Below are 18549 nucleotides of genomic sequence, written 5' to 3'. Positions count from 1 at the left end.
GATGCTCGCTTTACATTTTTGAAAGTATAACTATCAAATCATTAGTATAACAACATGCTTATTCATAGTTTGTCCCACAATTGTAGCTTATCATCGTTCTCTTTAACATCCTGATCTGGCAATAGGATATTTGGATAGCTAGCCAAGTGTCAAGTGTTAAATTTGGAGGACATCCTATGAGGTGTAGAACATTTCATTCTGGTGGTACAGTCATATCTCATAGAAACAGACCCTTCAGTCCAACCAGTCAATGCTGAACATGTTCCCAAACTAAACTAGTCCCACCTGCCTGCACTTGGCCCACATCCGTACAAACCTTTCCTTTTCATTAACTTAACCAAATGTCTTTTAAATGTATCTGCCTCCACGGCTTTATCTGGCAGTTCATTCCGTACATGAGTCATATATGTAAGGAAAGCTGCCCCTCGTATCCTTTTCAAATCTTTCTCATCTCAGCTGAAAATATGCCCCCGAGTTTTGACCTCCCCCATTCTACGGAAAAGCCCATTGTCATCACCTTGTTTGTGCCCTTCGTGATTTTATAAACCTTATAAGGTCACACCTCAACCCCCTATGCTCCAGTGAATAATGTCCCAGTCTTTCCAGTCTATTTTTATATTGCAAACGCTCCATTCCCGGCAACATCCAGGTAAATCTTTCCTGAACCCTCTCCAGTTTAGTAACAACCTTCCTATAACAGGGCGACCAGGGCTGCACACAGTACTCCAGAAGAGGCCTCACCAACGTCCTGTACAATCTCACCATGACGTCCCAACTCCTACACTCAAAGCTTTGAGCAATAAAGAAAAGTGTGTAAATGCCTTCTTAACTATCTATCTACCCGTGATTCAGGTTTCAATGCATTTTATACCTGAAGCCCCAGGTCTCTCTGTTTTATGACATTACCCAAGGCCCAACCATTAATTGTACAGGCCCTGTCCTTGTTTGTATTACCAAAATGCAATACCTTGCATTTATCCAAATCAAACTCCATCTGCCATTCCTTCGCCCTTTGATCCAATTGATCAAAATCTCATTGTAATTTTAGATAACCTTCACTGCCTACTCTATCACCAATTTTGCTGTAATCTGCAAATTTACTAACTATGGCTCCTATATTCTCATCCAAATGGTTTATATAAATGGCTAACAAAAGTGGATCCCTTTCTGAAGAAGGGTCTTGACCCGAAATGTCAACTTTCCTGCTCCGCTGATGCTGCTTGGCCTGCTGTGTTCATCCAGCTTCACACTGTGTTATCTCACATTCTCCAGCATCAGCAGTTCCTACTATCCCTTACTGAGCCCTGTGGAACACCACCGGTCACAAGCTTCCAGTCTGAAAAGCAACCTTCCACAACCACCCTCGGTCTCCTGCCGTTCACCCAATTATGTCTCCATTTGGCAAGCTCAACCTGAATCCCATGTGATCTAACTTTACTAATTAGTCTACCATGTGGGACATTGTCATGGGTTCATTATAAATAAGACTTTGCAGATCTTGTATGTATTGGACAGACGTTGCAATTTATGGTCATGTTTTATGCATATTTTTAACTCCTTGAAAGCAGACCCAGCAAGATCTTCTGGACAGTTTATAATAATCGCATGATAAGACTTTCCTTCATGGTCATGTCAAAATATTAGTTCTGAGGTGGGAGTGGAGAGTAAGATTTTCTTTTCTCTGTTAGTTGTATGATTTCCTTTGTGCATTTTCCAGTATTTGTGTATTTCAGCAGAAATTTCAAACGAAGGACATCTTGATGAATGCATTTCAGATCAGTCAATTCTCATTCTGGGGTGTCCTTGCTCAGGCAAGCAAGCTCAAGCAGATGGAAAAACATTATCCATCACAATCCCTGTCACATTAAACCTGGTTACTGAATTATAAAACTGCATTCATTTCACTTTGTCATAGTATTGTCCTCAACAAAGGGAGCAATTCAGAACATACTTTTTTTTTCAATGTGTCAAGGTTGTGGCCATTCTGCAATGATTTTCAGTACAGCAAATAAATGAACACTTTATGTGAATGTGTGTGTGTGTGTGTGTGTGTGTGTGTGTGTGTGTGTGTGGTAGGGGTGGGGTAGAGTTGGTGATGATGGAGGCAGAGAAAACGAAAGCCGTGGGACCTTGAACCTTTCTCAATAATTATAAAACCTTATTTGTTGGCGCAAGCTTTGGCCCTCCCAGAGTTGCCTTTCCCCCAGTTTGTGTGACAGGATTGCACTCGGCAAAATTCCCATTTTGCCGCAGTAGTGTTCAGGAGTATGTAGATTAGCTAGGTTATAGCCAGATGGGTCTCAGTAGGATGCTCTGAGGGTTGGTGTGGACTTGTTGGGCCGAAGGGCCTGTTTTCACAAAATAGGGATTCTAAAAAAAAATGTGGAAAGCTATGTTTCAGGGATGCGCTCTGGTTCCAGAAAAAGCACAAATGTGATGAGTTCCATCTTAATTGTCTGCCAAAGGAAGTGAAAGTGACTGCTTCCTCCATCATACAATGATTGGGATGCCTCCACAATATGTAAGGAAGATGAGCTAACCCAGCTCACCAAATGGAGTCCGTCCCATTTCCAGTGAAGGAAAGGGCTTAAAGTGCCATCAAGAAAATTGGAAGCTTGGGCAAGTGAAACAAATATATTATCAGAGGGTCATCCTAGTTGTACATCCCTACAAACTACATGAAGTGGACTAAAGATGCATTCATTCAAATCCTCCTGGGGTTCAGTATATTGATATTACTTTAAGAATGGGCTAGGATTGTTATATTCTACGTATTGAGTTGGCAACTTGTGTGACCGGGGAAGACAGATTAAATGATGTGCCCAAGGACTGTAGAAAACAAGAAGTAAAAGTCTGAATTCCATCATCCGCTGCCTATTAATTTCTGTACTAAGATATCACCCATGACTGGTTCCCAGATTCAACAATTCATTACTCAAAATGTTTCCCCCTCTTCTGGATGCCTGCATCTGACCTTTGTTACTAATCAGTTCTCAACAGCTTTGTACTGAGATGGATCAGCACTCTGAACTCCTTCAGATGTTCGTAACAGGAACACTCTGCTTAAACTCCTCTTAATCAGTCATAGAACTTATTGGCAGAAAATTACAATGAGTATTACCTCCTTTAACTGTAAAATTTCCAGTCACCTTAGTTTTATCCTATTTACTAGCTGCTTTGAACCTTTAATCATTTTGACACTCGCACTTACTATCTCTAATGAAGTCTCCACGTGTAACGCCAATGTCCTGTTTAAACAGCTAAATCTGACCAGTAGACAACAGATGACTTAGATATCTAATTATCTTACTCACACTCCAATGTAAGTTTGCTGCATCACTGTGCATTTTGTGGAACTATAGCTCTTGGAGGACTTGATCCTTGGAACTAATTTTAGCCAAGGAAAGGAAGTAGATGTTAGGTTTCTGCTCTGTAATATAGGTTGCTTTTCCTCCATACTCAAACGTGGCAATGTGGCTTCCAAATTTCCTTTCACTGACTGCAAAAAAATAGTTTGAGCTTTGATGGACTCTATAAGCATTTTCTCACCTCGCATGCCTCTATGCTCTTCTGGCAAGCCAGAATTATAGGCTGGATGTTTGCAGAGATGAGAAACCTGGACCTCTTAAAAATAATGGAGCATGTTTTGGATGTAAAAGTCCCACCCCAATTTCCAAGGGCTAACAATTTGCCTGTATTGGAAAGCTGTGAAACCTAAACACAGCAGGGACATTTCAACATAGTGTTGAGTTTTAGTAGATCCTTTTTGTCTGCTAAAAAGATCCTCAGCCAACATATAACAGTCACAAATTTATGGAGTAGTTCTTGAAAAATGGGCAAAGTCTGTTTGACTGTTATGATCTGAAGTTATTAAATCTCCTGTTCTTTAAATAATAAAAACAAAGCTGGCTACAGTTCTGTGATTGGTAAAACAGAACTTCTGCTGGATGGTTTTGATTGACATCCCAGCTGATGCAGCATCTGTCTGAGCAGTTCCAACAGGGTCCTTTGCAACAGAGTTCTTTGCTGACATTCCCCTAAGAGCCATTAATTATGAATAGTTGAATGAGTTTCAAAATCTATAATTTTTATAGCACAGAATTCTGAGATCTCGGTTTTGATTGACAGCTTAAAGAGAATATTAAAGGATGAAATAATGGAAAAACTGTTCATTTTTAGTGAAGCTTAACCACTTGACATTTAAAAGTTTTGAGACTTTAATGAATAGGAGATTTTTATTATCATGACTGTATTGATGTTTTCGATTAGATTTTTTAGAAGTTTATTTTGCTTAATCTCAACACAGAATCCAAGTTCTCGGTGAGTTGAAATGGAGTTGGCACGGAATTTATGAGGGACCATGGGAGGATAGTGTTGGGATCAGGGGTGAGAGGAGTGAAGGCTAGGGACCCAAAATCTTCCAAAACACATGGGAGAAAAGTCTAAGAGATCTCTAAAGAGCCCACATCAGTACTTGTCTACCAACACATAGTCTGATGCCAGGTTCAGTGGATTTACTCCATCCTGCACCTGCCACACCAACACTAAATAATTTCTCTACCTGTGCTACTTACGTCAATAGCCAAAGTCCAGCCCAATGTATTTCAACACATTTAAAGAAAATGTATTTTGGTCTCTTTTCATGAGGGCATTTAAAGCCTGAACTTTTATTTTAAATAAAATCTTTTACTTCTCTTATGCCTTTGAAAAGAAGACAGTTACAACATGAATCTACTTCTGCCTAAAAAAAAAGCAAAACTTCATTGAGACGGAAATATTCCTTTCTTATTGTTTTTGTTTTAAGATAATTGACCTTAGAACATGTTCCAAATCATTTGAGTTTCTACTGAAGCCTTCTAAAACCTGCTTCAACTTTAAAGCACACTGTAAAATAGCTCAGATCTGTCAAATTTCTGTCAGAAAATCAAGCAACATGACACTTTGGCTTTGTTTCTCCATGCAAGAATTTTTGCTCAGTACAGTGCCTCTGGATCTTGGAAAGCAAAGTATACAGGGAGGGTTAGCATAAGTAATTTTTGTAATAGACATGGTGCTCTATAGCTGTTGCCATGAAACAACATTTTTTTTGTACATTGCATTTATTTAGTGTGTGTTTGGCTTTCATAAGTTTGTGTAGAAGAGGTGGAAAAAGAAATTAAAACTTTTGGCCATTGTAGTTTAGTTGCATGGGATGAAGCCAATCCATTAAGCTGCTCTATGCTTTTGGGGTCAGCAAAATAGCTCAGAATGTATAGCCTTCCTCTGACAAAACAAAACTAAGATTACTTTTGCATGCAATCTGTAAATACCTTTCAGATTGATCTGCTACAGCTCCCAGTTGGCAGTTTTGCAATGCCTTCAATGTACAATAGATTAGGTATGTGGGGAATTGAAACAGGAGATGGCTATTCAGCCCATCAACCAAGGACAGCCACTCAAGCCAATCATAAATGATCACAATCTCACAATTGGTGGCAGAAATCTATGTAGACATTTGTGTGAGGTGATGTTTAACCTTCTACAATGTTTGATTTTGACACAAACATATTTCTTTATAGCCCCCAGTGTGTAAAATTGTATTTAATCAAATGCCAGCCAGAAAAGCAGGTCACTCACTAGTCTCAGAGATAGTAGAAACTGCAGATGCTGGAGAATCTGAGATAACAAGGTGTGGAGCTGGATGAACACAGCCGGCTAAGCAGCATCAGAGGAGCAGGAAGGCTGACGTTTCAGGCCTAGACCCTTCTTCACAAAAAGATTTTTCCGAAGAAGGGTCTAGGCCTGAAACATCAGCCTTCCCGCTCCTCTGATGCTGCTTGGCCTGCTGTGTTCATCCAGCTCTACACCTTGTTATCTCACTCACTAGTCTGCCAGTTTAAAAGACATATATTTCCTTCTTTAAGTCACTCTGTAGATTGCATGCATCTGAAAGGATCATATTGACTCAAAACAACTTCTTAGAAATAATAAAAGTGAAGGTATTTGTGACAATTTAAAATTGCTGTATTGGTACATTTCAGGAGGGGCAGATTAACCCAAGGAAAAGAAAGGAGTAGAGGGTAATGTGGATATTGTTTGATGAGGTAGGATATGAGGAGCCATGAGTGGAGTATGGCTTGTTTCTGTGATGTGCACTCTATTTAATTGTGTATAAACTTAAAAGTGTGAAAAGGGTTGGTTTCTGTATTAGGCAAATATGAAATCTTGCTGAGTATTAGAGCATTTATTGGCATTCAAACGTACCCTTTGGGCCAATCAGATTAGAGAACAGTCATGCAGCAAGCAGCCTATTGCTACATTGTATTGGTCTCAGTCCAGTGGCTCTATCTTAATTTGCAATGATGATCTATCAGCACAAGTGCAACTGAAACACAGCACCGACAGTGATAGATCAGTGTGATTGGACTTAATCCAAACTCCACTGATCCTCTACTGAGTTCAACTTTTAAAAATGCTTTTCCTGTTTTCTTCCATTTTTCATTTTGATCAAAGGGTTTTAGTGAAGCAAAGCAACAGATACAAAGTAGCCTGGAATTTGGGGTCAACATGATGTGGATGCTCATCATTACTCAAATACAAACAGCACAGCAACTCGAAGCAAAGGACAAGTCTGTGACTAGACAGGGAAATTAGACAGCTGCCATTATTATTCTCCCTTCTTTTCCTCTCTCTCAATCCATTCTTTCTTACCTTCCCAGCATTTTTCTTTCTGAACTAGATTTGATATTAAATTTATACTCCCTTGTCAATCCTTGTGCTGTTTATTTCACAATTCTTCAATATGATCGAGATTCCTCACCCTGTTCACTCAGATCCCCGTGTATTTCAGCTTCCTGCCACCCAAAAGATTGTGGCAATTAAATTGTCAATGGTGAATCTAACTAACTGTTACTGTTATTTATTAACTGACTAATGCAAATTTTGGGGACTGGATTTGTGTTCTGGTAACACTAATCAGCCAGAACCTCATTTAATGTTATATGCGTGCAGTTGTACACGGGGTTTATTTGGTAAACCAAGAGTTTATTGTGAAGCTCTGCATCTTCAGAAGTCAACTACATTTGATGAAGTACAATCCGGTGCCAAAGCACAAGCTGGAAGTACTGAATAAGAGCAATTATTTCAAGGATCATTGGAGCTTCATTTTGCTTCCAGCACAGGTAGGAACTGATTCATGCCAATCATAAGATATGGTCCTGCTTTTTTTTTTCCATGTTATTGAATTTAATCAAATGGAAACTTGAGCAGGGGTTAAAAACGGCTACCAATCTGCAGCCATCTGCCTGTACTGCATGCAAAACAAAACTCTTCACTGTACTTGGGTACTTGTGACAGTAATAAATCAAATCAAATCACTGGAATGCAGCCTGTAAAATATTCTTCTTTGCAGTCACAAAGTAATTTCCAAAAACTGAAATCTACAAATTGTTCTTTCTAATTTTACTGCTCTATAATTAGTGAAAAAGGAGATAAAAGGCATAGATGTCACATACTTATTATTAAAAGTCTTACATTTTTCACAGTTTTGGATTATCATGATTTTTGTCATTTGGGATTGGATGTAAACATTACAAAGTGATTTTACCTCAAATTTCTACTTTAAGTGTAAGCTGTGGTTCCTTGGGAGCATTCTTATCCCTGAATCAGAAAGGTCACGGTTACAAGTTCCATTTGAGAGAGACATGAGCACACACCATAGACCGGCACTTCAGTGAGGTGTTGGGGGATTGCTGAAGTGCCAAAGGAGCCACCTTTTATGAGTAACTAAATTAAACTCCCACCTGCCCTCTCCAGGGGATACCAATAAGTCGGTGAAGAAAAAAGGAGTTTACCCAGTGTCCTGGTCAACAATTATTTCTTATCAGTGAGTCTATGATTCACTTCCTTGCAGGTGGCAAATTGGAAATTGCAGGTTGTTGGCACCCGTCCAAATTTCTATTTGACTAAATTCAGGAAAATGGACAGAAAAAGCAGGGCCATATCTTATGATTGGCAAGATTCAGTTTTTACCCATGTTCAATGCAAAACTAAGCTGCAACGATCCTTGAAATAATTGCTATTATTCGGTATTTTCAGCTTGTGCTTTGGCATCAGGTTGCATTTAATCAATTGTAGTTGTTTTTGAAGATGCACAGCGTTAAGATAAACTGTGGTTTTAGCAGATAAACCCTGCATACAACTGCAAGAAAGTAACATTAAAGAAGGTTCTGGACCCTGTGTGTAGGTGGTGGACTGTTTTAGAGTATTTTGACCACACCCAGTACCCTTATGCAAGATATATCTTAATCTGAAGGAGGGAGAGTACAATAATGCATATTCTCACACAAGGGTATAATGCAATGTAAAATCTTTCCTCTTCACAATCTCCAATGGAGCTATAATAAAGCTGGAGAGAGCCTAGCTTAAGTGAGGCATCAGAATTTCTGTACCACTTGACGGTTCGTACCCACATCAGGTTCAAGATTTCTCAGGGTTTCCTGTGATAACTGCTGGTTCATGTGGGCATGCTCTGCACTCCACCTCACCCTGATAAACGATTTTTGCTTCAACAAAGAAAATACAAACCATACTAAAGATTTTTTCTTCCTTCAGTTTTCAAACCATGCATTCAGTCGCAGCTCCTTCTGAACAAAAAGCTGCCGTCAGAATCTATCAATCTGACAGTTAGCCACTGCTGCTCGATTCTTACGCTGTGTAACAGATAACTAGAAACAACTAGAAACTTCTAACATAATCAGGGAAAAAAATGCAGTTGTCTTTTCATTGTGAAATACATTTGCTATTCTACCCACCTGACATTTGAAATCTAACTTCTGTGCCAACAACATGGAAATACTGCAGACAGGATGACAAGCATAGCCCTTGGCGAGAACACATCCCTTTAGACCAATGTGAACAGCCCATCCATGACAGTGAACAGTTAGAAGATCACGGTCTGGTGGGCTCACTGATAGAATGACGCTTGCCGCTAATGCACCTTCATCTAAGGCGGCTCGCTGGCTCAGTGGTTCGCACTGCTGCCTCACAGTGCCAGAGACCTGGATTTGATTCCAACCTCAGGCGACTGTCTGTGAGGAGTTTCCCTCTGTCTGTGTAGGTTTCCTGCGGGTACCCTGGTTTCCTCCCACAGTACAGTGTTGTACAGGTCAGGTGGATTAGCCACGGGAAATGCAGAGTAATGGGGGTCTGGGTGGGATGCTTTTCAGACAGTGAGTATTGACTCAACAGGCCAAATGGCCTGCTTCTACACTGTAGGGATTCCATGAACCCCACGTAGGAAAGGAGTAAGAATTTATGTAGCAACCAGCAGACTCTCAGTTCATGTAAAATTGCTTTGCTTTCATTATAAAATCACTTACTTCCATGGGCAAACAAAGCAGCTTGTTTTGTGCCAACAAGTACAGGATGAATGAATGAGTGTCTAAATAATCTTAGGTCATTATGAGCATCTCAGAACCAAGTGTCCTCACATCTAGTTTACAGCTTCATCAGAGGCCGCTTGAGGCTGGAAATGTCACACAACTGGAGACAGTCAGTTGGCCCAATGTTTTTGGTTTGTATCGTGTTCAAAATGTTACCTGAAAGAACACAGACACACACAAGTAGGAGCAAGTGTAGGCCATTCGGCCTGTCAAGCCTGCTTCCTCATTCTATAAGATCATGGATGTTCTGATTGTGGCTTTAACTCCACTTTCTTGGGACTCCCTTAGTTTCCTTCTCCATTATGTGGTGGGAGTATAAATGGCTGACGTGGGACTGAGTATGAGGAGAGTCTCAAGTTAAATCAGGTCAGTGAGTTTAATTGATTTCAGACAGAATAGAGCTCATTTCTAGGCTTCTGGCATTTACCTTAAAGCTCAAGACAACAACGAAGGGTCACTTCTCCTGGTATAAGTCAGCAGTAACCCAGCAGTGCTGGTAAAAAGACCTAGTGCAGACAGGCTGCGAATTGTTGGGCCTCTAGAGACTGACCTTGCTGGGATTGATGATCGCTTCCTGGCACAAGTTTGACACATTCTTGGAGACTGTGAGCGGAAATAGTTCTCGGCATCCATAAGTCTTGCGTGGGCCTAACGGTGTGGAGTTTCCTGATGTAATTCAGGAACTCCTCCAGTTATGACCACTTTACACTGATGGAGGAGCAGGAACAAACTATCCATCCTTGACACTCACCCCTAGCAACAGAAATTTAAAGGAATAGTGGAGTTGGATTCCCAAATATCTGATCCCCTCCCTACCTCAATTTAAATCTTTTTCGCTCCTGACAGAATTTTAGAAGCAGAGAAGACTAATGAGATATTTTTCTAATTTTAAAGGTGCTTATGAATATGAAAGCAATTATTAAAAGAAAATTTGATCCATTTTTGAAAGAGAGGATATTAATGAATAAGAGACAGAGCAGAAAACTGGGATTAGAATGTATAGTTTCAGTTAGAGTGCTAGAAAAAGCATGACCTGATGAGCTGGCCTCCATCTGTGTTGTAATTTAATTTTGTCTGCCTAGCTGTCATTCTTTCTCTGTCTCCCTCTATCTCTCTAGGCTCCATCTCTGCCTTACTCCTTCCCTCCGCCCCCACCCCCAACTTTTTCCTAGCCACTATCAGTTCAGAAGAAAGGTCACTGGACTCAAAACGTTAACTCTGGTTTCTCTCCACAGACACTGTCAGACCTGCTGAATTTCTCCAGAAATTTATGTTTTCTTGGTATAACAAGATTGGTACTTCTTTAAAACGCGTCAAAGAAACTAGAGTAAGACTTGGACGAAATATCTTTAACAAAATATCCTCATATTGACTTCCTTACCTCTTTAACAAAAACAGCAACAAGACAAATATCTGCCTTTTATTGAGCACCTTATGACTTTTCTTCAAAACCTTTTAAATACAATGAATGTGTTATCCAAAGAGTAATAATTCATGCTTCAGAATGTATCAACATTAGCCGAGCAATTGAAAAAAAAAGCACTGAGACAACTGCTTTCACATCCAAATTCCCTCATAGCTAAAGAAGGAGGTTTGAAGTTTAGTGACTGTAATAAGGAGCTACAACAACAAATTATCTCTAGCAAACTCCCACAAACAGCAATGAGGCAAATAATCAGAAATTCTGTTTCAACAATTACATTTAAAAGTTGTTTCTTTTACAGGGCACTACAAAGAATTTCATGACTCTAATACAATCAAAGAATGATACAGCCTGGAAACAGGCCCTTTGGTCCAACTATTCCATGCTGACTACATTTCCAAACTAAACTAGTCCTGCTTACCTGCATTTGGCCTACATCCCTTCAAACCTTTCCCATTCATATTCTTATCCAAATGTCTTTTAAATGTTGTAACTGTACCTACATCCACCACTTCTTCTTCTTCAGAAAGTGATAGGAATATTTTTGTGTTGATCTGCAGGGATAGACCGGGTCTCAGTTTAAGATCTCATCCAAAAGTGAATTCCCTTTAAAATAGAAGGTTATGAGATTAGATCCCACTCCAGACACTTGACCACACAATCCACATTGTTGCCAGTGTGACACTGAGGGAACACTGCACTGTCAGTGTTAGCTACAAAGTGGGTAACAAATAGACTCTGCATGTGCTTCACTTGACCCAGTGGGGCTGGTATGGAATTGGAACTTGGGCGTTGTTTCCCTACATTAGGTGAGGTGCTGTCACCTGCTGTGCCTGAGCTATTGAAATACTCAGAGGGCCCTGTATTAGAGTAATCCATCTCACTTCAGGCACCTTGACATGTAGGGCGTAGGGAACAAAATTGTTCATTTTTATTCCTGTTTCTCATCCAAAATCTATGATAATCAATTTTTAACCAGACATTTGGAAACATAGACTGTAAGAACGAGAAGTGTACATATTTCATAAAGTCAATATACTGAGGTCACCAAATAGGACATATCACATTCCAGAGTTATGTAGTAAACAACATTCCAAGGAATTATTTCAGTATTATCTTCATTATATTGTATTTCCCTGATTTTTCCAACACTATATTTATGAAGCAACATGACTATAAGTCAGTACTGTCTCTGTGAACACAGAATGTGAGACCTTAAAGTCAATTGATTGCATTGTGCATTACATATTTGTACTGGGTCCAGTGATCATTTGAAAAGAGGATGAGGTTTCTCCTCTTAAGGGACAAGGATGACATTCAAAGAAAAAAATCAGCTGCCTCAGTGTTTCTCCTTGTTTTTAATGAGGCCTTATTTGGTGTAAGTTCCTATGTTCTTGGCCAGCGGTGATGCTCCTCCTTCACAGGCTGGCCAATGTTTTACCTTCAGCTGCTTCGTCGTCCTAGTATAAGATTAAAAATGGGGATGTTCGCTCATGATCGTGCAACAGTCAGCAACATTTACAGTTCTCAGATACTGTAGCAGCTCATGTCCACGTGCAGCAAGACCTGGGCAACATTCAGGCTTGAGCCAGGCGATGAACATCTCTGGCAAGACAAAGGTTTCCATGATATTCAGTGGCATTACTATCATTGAATACTCCTCCATCAATGTCCCGAGGGTTACCATTGACCAGAAGCTGAACTGGACTAACTTTATGAGTACTGTAGTGGTAAGAATGGTTCAGAAGCTAAGAATTGTGCAGCGAGTAACTCACCTCCTGAATCCCCAAATCCTGTCAACCATCTACAAGTCAGGAGTGTGACAAAATACTCCCCACTTGTCTGGATGAGTGCAGTTCCAACAACAGTCAAGAAGCTTGACACCATCCAGGACAAAAATTTGATTGACATGCACCTCTTCCATCACCTTAAACATTTACTTCCTCCACCACAATGCTCAGTGGCAACAAACGTGTGCCAGCTACACAATGCACTACTACTTGTTCAACTTGTTTTGACAGCACCTTCCAAACTCGCAAACTCAATCACTTAGAAGGACAAGGGCAGCATATTTATGGAAACACTGCCATCTGCAAGTTTGCCTCCAAGCCACACATTGTGTTGACTAGGAACTATATAGACATTTCTTCGCTGTCACTGGGTCAAACTCCTGGATGTCCCTCCCTAACAACACCTACCGCTCCATGGATTGCAGGAAATCAAGAAGGGGGCTGACCATCATTGCTCAAGGACAATTAGGATAATAAATGGTTGGCCAGCCCCCAATGCCTACATCAACGCTAATGGTAAATTAAGAAAAGGTCCATGAGCATCATTTGAGACTAATCTCTTGTTGAGTATTAAGAGACAGTATAAAAGGTGAAAATGTCCCTGAAGTAATAAAGCTCCTGAGTAATTAAGGAGATTGGGAGGTGAAAAATTACCTCTACAGCTGTCATTGTTGTATCATGCGGAAAAATTAACGGCTGGAAAAATTGGGGTTTGTTTATTCCAGTGAGGTGACTGGAGATGAGTTTATCGGTATTCCAGTCACCGTGTACTCAACACTCATACCTACAGTTGGTGTGCTTTACAAAATTCAAAGCTGTTGGACTTGCATCAAAATTCAGAATTACATGAAGTAAACTGCTTCATGTAAATGATAGCAGGTTGAGCCCAGTCATATTGCTAACTTTTATTGTTTCATTTAGAATTAAAGTTTGGATGCATTGTCTTATTGCGATACAAAAAAAATTACTGCAGTCAACTGGGTGAGACAATATTGGATATGGCTAATCCTGGACCAAGGTAATGAGAAGTTATGTATAGTCTCAAGGCTACTAAACATTAGTCTTCATGTTATGGGTCAGCTTATTCATGTTTACCGGAGCAACAACCTGTTTTTCCGCCCAAGTCAGATGTAAAAGAAAGCTAGCTGGAGTTTTGCTCATTTCAATGTCTCTCCAAGATGACATGGCAAAGACAAAGGAGTCAAGGGGCAGGGTAGAACTGTTTAACTCTGAGGCTAAGGGCCAATCTTGATGGATAAGAAACTCTCAGCTCCCCCCTCTATTGCAAAACCCAGCTTTTCACTCTACCTAGGTATATGTGACAATAATAAATCAAATCAAATCAAATCACATAATTCCATATCTAAACCATCCTTAGTGTGAAAAGTCGCCCTTCAGGTCCCTTTTAAATCTTTCTCCTCTCACCTTAAAATTATGCCCTCAAGTTCTGAACTTCCCTACCCTAGGGAAAAGACTTTTGACACCACACAAGATAAAGCAGCCTGCTTGATTGTCACCACAACCACAAATATTCACTCCCTCTGCCAGCAATGCTCAGCAACAATAGTGTGTACTATCTACGAGATGAACTACAAAGATTAGCCAAAGATCCTTAAGCAGCATCTTTTAACCCAAACCACTCCATTTAGAAGGACAAGGGCAGCAGATATAGGGAGCATTACCCCTGCGAGTTCCCCTGCATGTCACTGACCATCCTCACTTGGAAATATATCGCCATTCCTTCACTGTTGCTGGTCAAAATGTTAGAACTCCCTCGCTAACTCTATTGTGGGTCTGCCTACAGCACATGGACTGCAGCGGTCGAAGAAGACAATTCACCTCTACCTTCTCAAGGGGATCTTGGAACGGGCAATAAATGCTGGCCCAGCCAGTGATGCCCATATTCAATAAGTGAACAAAAGAAATCCTTTTGATATGCTTGTGATAGGCAGTAAGAGTAGGGGGAGGTTTCCTGCTCAGTCAGAACAGTTTAGTAGCCATTGTGCAGCAACCTCTCCAAATTAAAAGACATTACATGTGGGTTCTTGCCATGAGCGAACATCATCCTTGTTCTGAGATGCACACAAGTATTGGTACGAAATTCTTCCATTGTTGTATTGTATCTCACTATAACACTGATGACTGATGAATTCCAGGTAGAATTGTGCTGTGAGACTGCATATCAATGACATGCTATTGGCAATCCTCAAATCCAATTCTACTGGCATTCTTACAGACCTGATGAAGGAGATTTCCAGACCAGCTCAATGTTGGTTAAACTTGGGTCCTAGAGATTAAAAATTATTTTATTAAATAAAAAGTTGAAAAGAATAATATCCTGAGGGTTCACATCTTCTATGAGTTGAATTTCTGCTATGCATTTTGTTCACCCAGCGATGGTTATTGCGGGCTGTCAGGCCCCCATTGGGCATGAACTGCGCTGTGAAATTCTGCTGAAGGCTTCAGTAGCTATTATGTTATAATCACAGGAAAAGATGGGCACTGATGCTGAAAGTTTCTGCACATTCTCATCCTGTTGAAATAATGAACCAATGTTGCATGCGACCAGGTTTCAATTGCAGATTAACAATAAAATTTTGGAGGCAAAAAATGAGAACTTGAAAGATTCAACTTGGCAACTTGCCAAAGGAAAGATGCTATCTGATTCTGCTCAGTTGAGAAGCCACAGTGAATCATCAGCTTCCTAATCACATCAGCTCCTCTATCCCCCATTTTCCAACACAGCTATTTCAGTACTTGGATGGTCATTTAAGCCAATCACAAAATGTATACTTCCAGTCTGGCATTTTTTCCTTTCTTTCCAAATTTGCACAAGCACACAATTGCAAAATTACTCATTGCAAATTTCTACAGGCTTATAATTCAAGTTTCAGCAGCAGCTGGCTATTCGAATTGTAAGAGACTGCAGCACCATATACTGGCCTGTTCTCACAAGTGTGCTTCTTCACAAAAGTCATTCAGTAGTGATTATTGGAGGCTAATTTCTTTTCTGACCAAAGAGCATCGCTACTAAAGCCAATTGTAATACACTATTTCCACTCCAGCACATATTGAAGTGAAAATGAAAATCATGATGAGCCCAAAGGACCATAGGCTGCTCCTTCAACAGAGAGAAAGAAAGATGACTGGCAGTGACTTTAGCCGGAGGGTCACAGTGCCTCAGGTAAGGGGCAATGTTAACAAGCAGGGCTTTCCTTGTGATGTCAGCCCCTACAGCAATTGAACACATGCTGTTGGTGTCTTTCTGCATCGCATACCAGTTCTTCAGTCAACTGGGCTAGAGATTATATATAATTGAAGTATCAGGTGGGGAGGCTTAGAGATGAGTTGAGGGACAAACTTTTTCATCCAAAAGCTAGTGAGGTTATGGATGTAACTCTTTAAGTGCGCAGTAGAGACAGAAATGGTTGGTGTGTTTAACAAGGAGTGCCACAACGTACAGGATTCTAACCAAGAGTTGGAAAGTGATATTAAGTTCAATTGCTTATTTAGAACTGACCCCAAAAGAACATTTTCCTACAAATGGCCCATATTCAAAGTCCAAATCAACTGACAGCTTCCGTCATATTCAGAAAGGATACATTCAAAGCAATGATGTTATAACATGACACAGGATATGCTTTGTTTTGCTTCACTACACATCGTCTAGTGCATATTTTGCAGAAAACTACAGACAATAATTCAAGGATGCTGATCTGGTGAAGTATTAGACTGTGAGAGCATGTTCAAGTGGTCATGGATGTCAGCAAAATCTTGAGTTACTGCCAATGCACTGTGCCAAACAGATGGCAGTTTCTACAAAAGAGTACAGTTTTCATTTTAATTAGCTTCATTGTTTTCTTGCTGATATGCATTAACCGCACTGAGCAACACAATGAGATGGAAGAAAGATGTTGCGAGACAATACCAGCATTAGAAAAGCTAACCTACTGACTACTCGTAATAATTCAATTATCATTTGTATTAAAAAACAATTGCATTAACCAATATAAAGAACACATCAGAATTGAAATTTAGTTAAAAATAATATTATCACCTAATTTGAAAAAAAAACATAAATTGGAATTAAATTACACAGAAAAATTTCGAACTAAAGGTTGGCTACCACACAGCAAGAGGCTATTCAGCTTGACAAGATCTATGTTTACAGATAATATTTTCCAGATTAGGCTGTGAGTATCAACTAATGTCAACTTGGCTACTTCACTGCTATCAATCCTTTTTATACTGCATCTAATAACCTGTCTATTAATGGGTGGCAGAGGGTGAATCACCAGAGATTCTTAACAAGAAGAGGAACTTGTCCACATAACAAGGTGTATTTTACTATAGGGTAGCAATGGCTACAATTAATATTAAGTAGTCAGGCATAATTACAACAATCAGGAACCAGAGGAGATACGTCTACCTGCTTCATGACTTGGAATGTCCAATTCTCCACCCTATGACTGTGTGACATCATCAGATTGAAATTTATGCAACAGTAGCCTTAATTCTTTCTTTGTCACAGACAAGAGCATTAAACTTAGAAATTTGTTTCCTGTTACAGTGTGATTTTTTTTATTGGTGTTTGAGAATTGCAATTGTGTTTTGGGGCTGAAATTCCCATCTTTCCTCACTTAGGTGAAAACTCAGCCCATGGGGTAGTACTTCTTTGCAAAGAGAACCTCCAAATGCATTTTACAAGCCTCTCCCACACTCAGAGCCTTGGAGGGATTTCCTGTTAAAACAAGAAAAAAAATAAGTAAAACAGAGAGAGGGAGGCAAATAATCGCAGTTATTTTAGTTTGGGATTATAGTCAGTATGGACTAGTTGGGCCAAAGGTTTTGTTTCTATACAGTGTGACCCTATGACTCTAGGCCGACTTAGGTAATGACAGCTAGGGTGGGCTAGGAGAAAGGAAAGTCAGTCAGTATTCCCACACAACATTCACAGCGGAAACAGATGTCTGGATATTCAATCAGGACAAAAATTGGCACAGCTGGGATTATGCCCCAAAGTTGAACTACTGCCAAAGGCTTGGACATTGACAAAAATTAAAAGCAGAAAATATTGGAGAGGCTTAGCAGGTCTGGCAGCATCTGTGGAGAGAGAAACACAGTTAATGATTAGAGTCTGGTCTGACTTCTTCAGAACTGTTCTGTTCTGAAGATGTCACACGGGTCGTGAAACACCCATTAACCAAATGTCCTCTAGGAACCAATTATTATCTTTCCAGTTCCTTTTGGATTAAATTTGATTGTCATGTGTACTCAAGTCACCATTCTCCAATGCCATCTTAAAATGCAAAATATAGAACCACAATTTTTAAAAAAGAGAAAAGAAGAGAAACAGAACCAAAATAAAAATGTCTAGATCTTAAAGCCTTTAAGCCTTTAAAGTTTGATACATGAGAGTGAGTCCACACTTAACCACACAATGGCACAGTATGTTGAAGGGTTCATGTAGTGCCTTGCCTTAGTTGCATGAAATTAAACTTTAGTTTAAAATGATTTCACTAGAGATTAAGAGTAGAGTAAAAACATCCTCTAGCAGTCCTGTGATCAAAGTATGATGTAAGATAAATTATTTAGCATGTTCAGCACAGAAACAGGCTACCTAGCCCAACCAATCCAAATTAGAACACAAAGAACTGCAGATGCTCTCAAGCAGGAACAAAAACAAAGTTGCTGGAAAAGCTCAGCAGGTCTGGCAGCATCTGTGGAGGAGAAAACAGAGTTAATGTTTCAGGTCCAGTGACCCTTCCTCAGATCCTTCCCAATTCTGAGGAAGGGTCACCGGACCCGAAATGGTAACTCTGTTTTCTCCTCCACAGATACTGCCAGACCTGCTGAGCTTTTCCAGCAACTTTGTTTTTGATCCAAATTAGACTTTTCTCACCTTACAGCATTT

General features: G+C 40.0%; 1 protein-coding gene across 3 annotated transcripts in view; it reads left to right on the top strand.

The window, feature by feature from the left end:
* LOC125464526 (rap1 GTPase-activating protein 2) overlaps window positions 1-18549 on the top strand; it is a 325971-nt gene that overhangs the window by 27896 nt on the left and 279526 nt on the right. The gene's annotated exons all lie outside the window — the stretch shown is intronic.

This window comes from Stegostoma tigrinum, chromosome 27 (genome assembly GCF_030684315.1).
Source record: "Stegostoma tigrinum isolate sSteTig4 chromosome 27, sSteTig4.hap1, whole genome shotgun sequence".
In the NCBI taxonomy this organism is placed as follows: Eukaryota; Metazoa; Chordata; class Chondrichthyes; order Orectolobiformes; family Stegostomatidae; genus Stegostoma; species Stegostoma tigrinum.
This window is presented reverse-complemented; position numbering and strand designations above follow the sequence as displayed.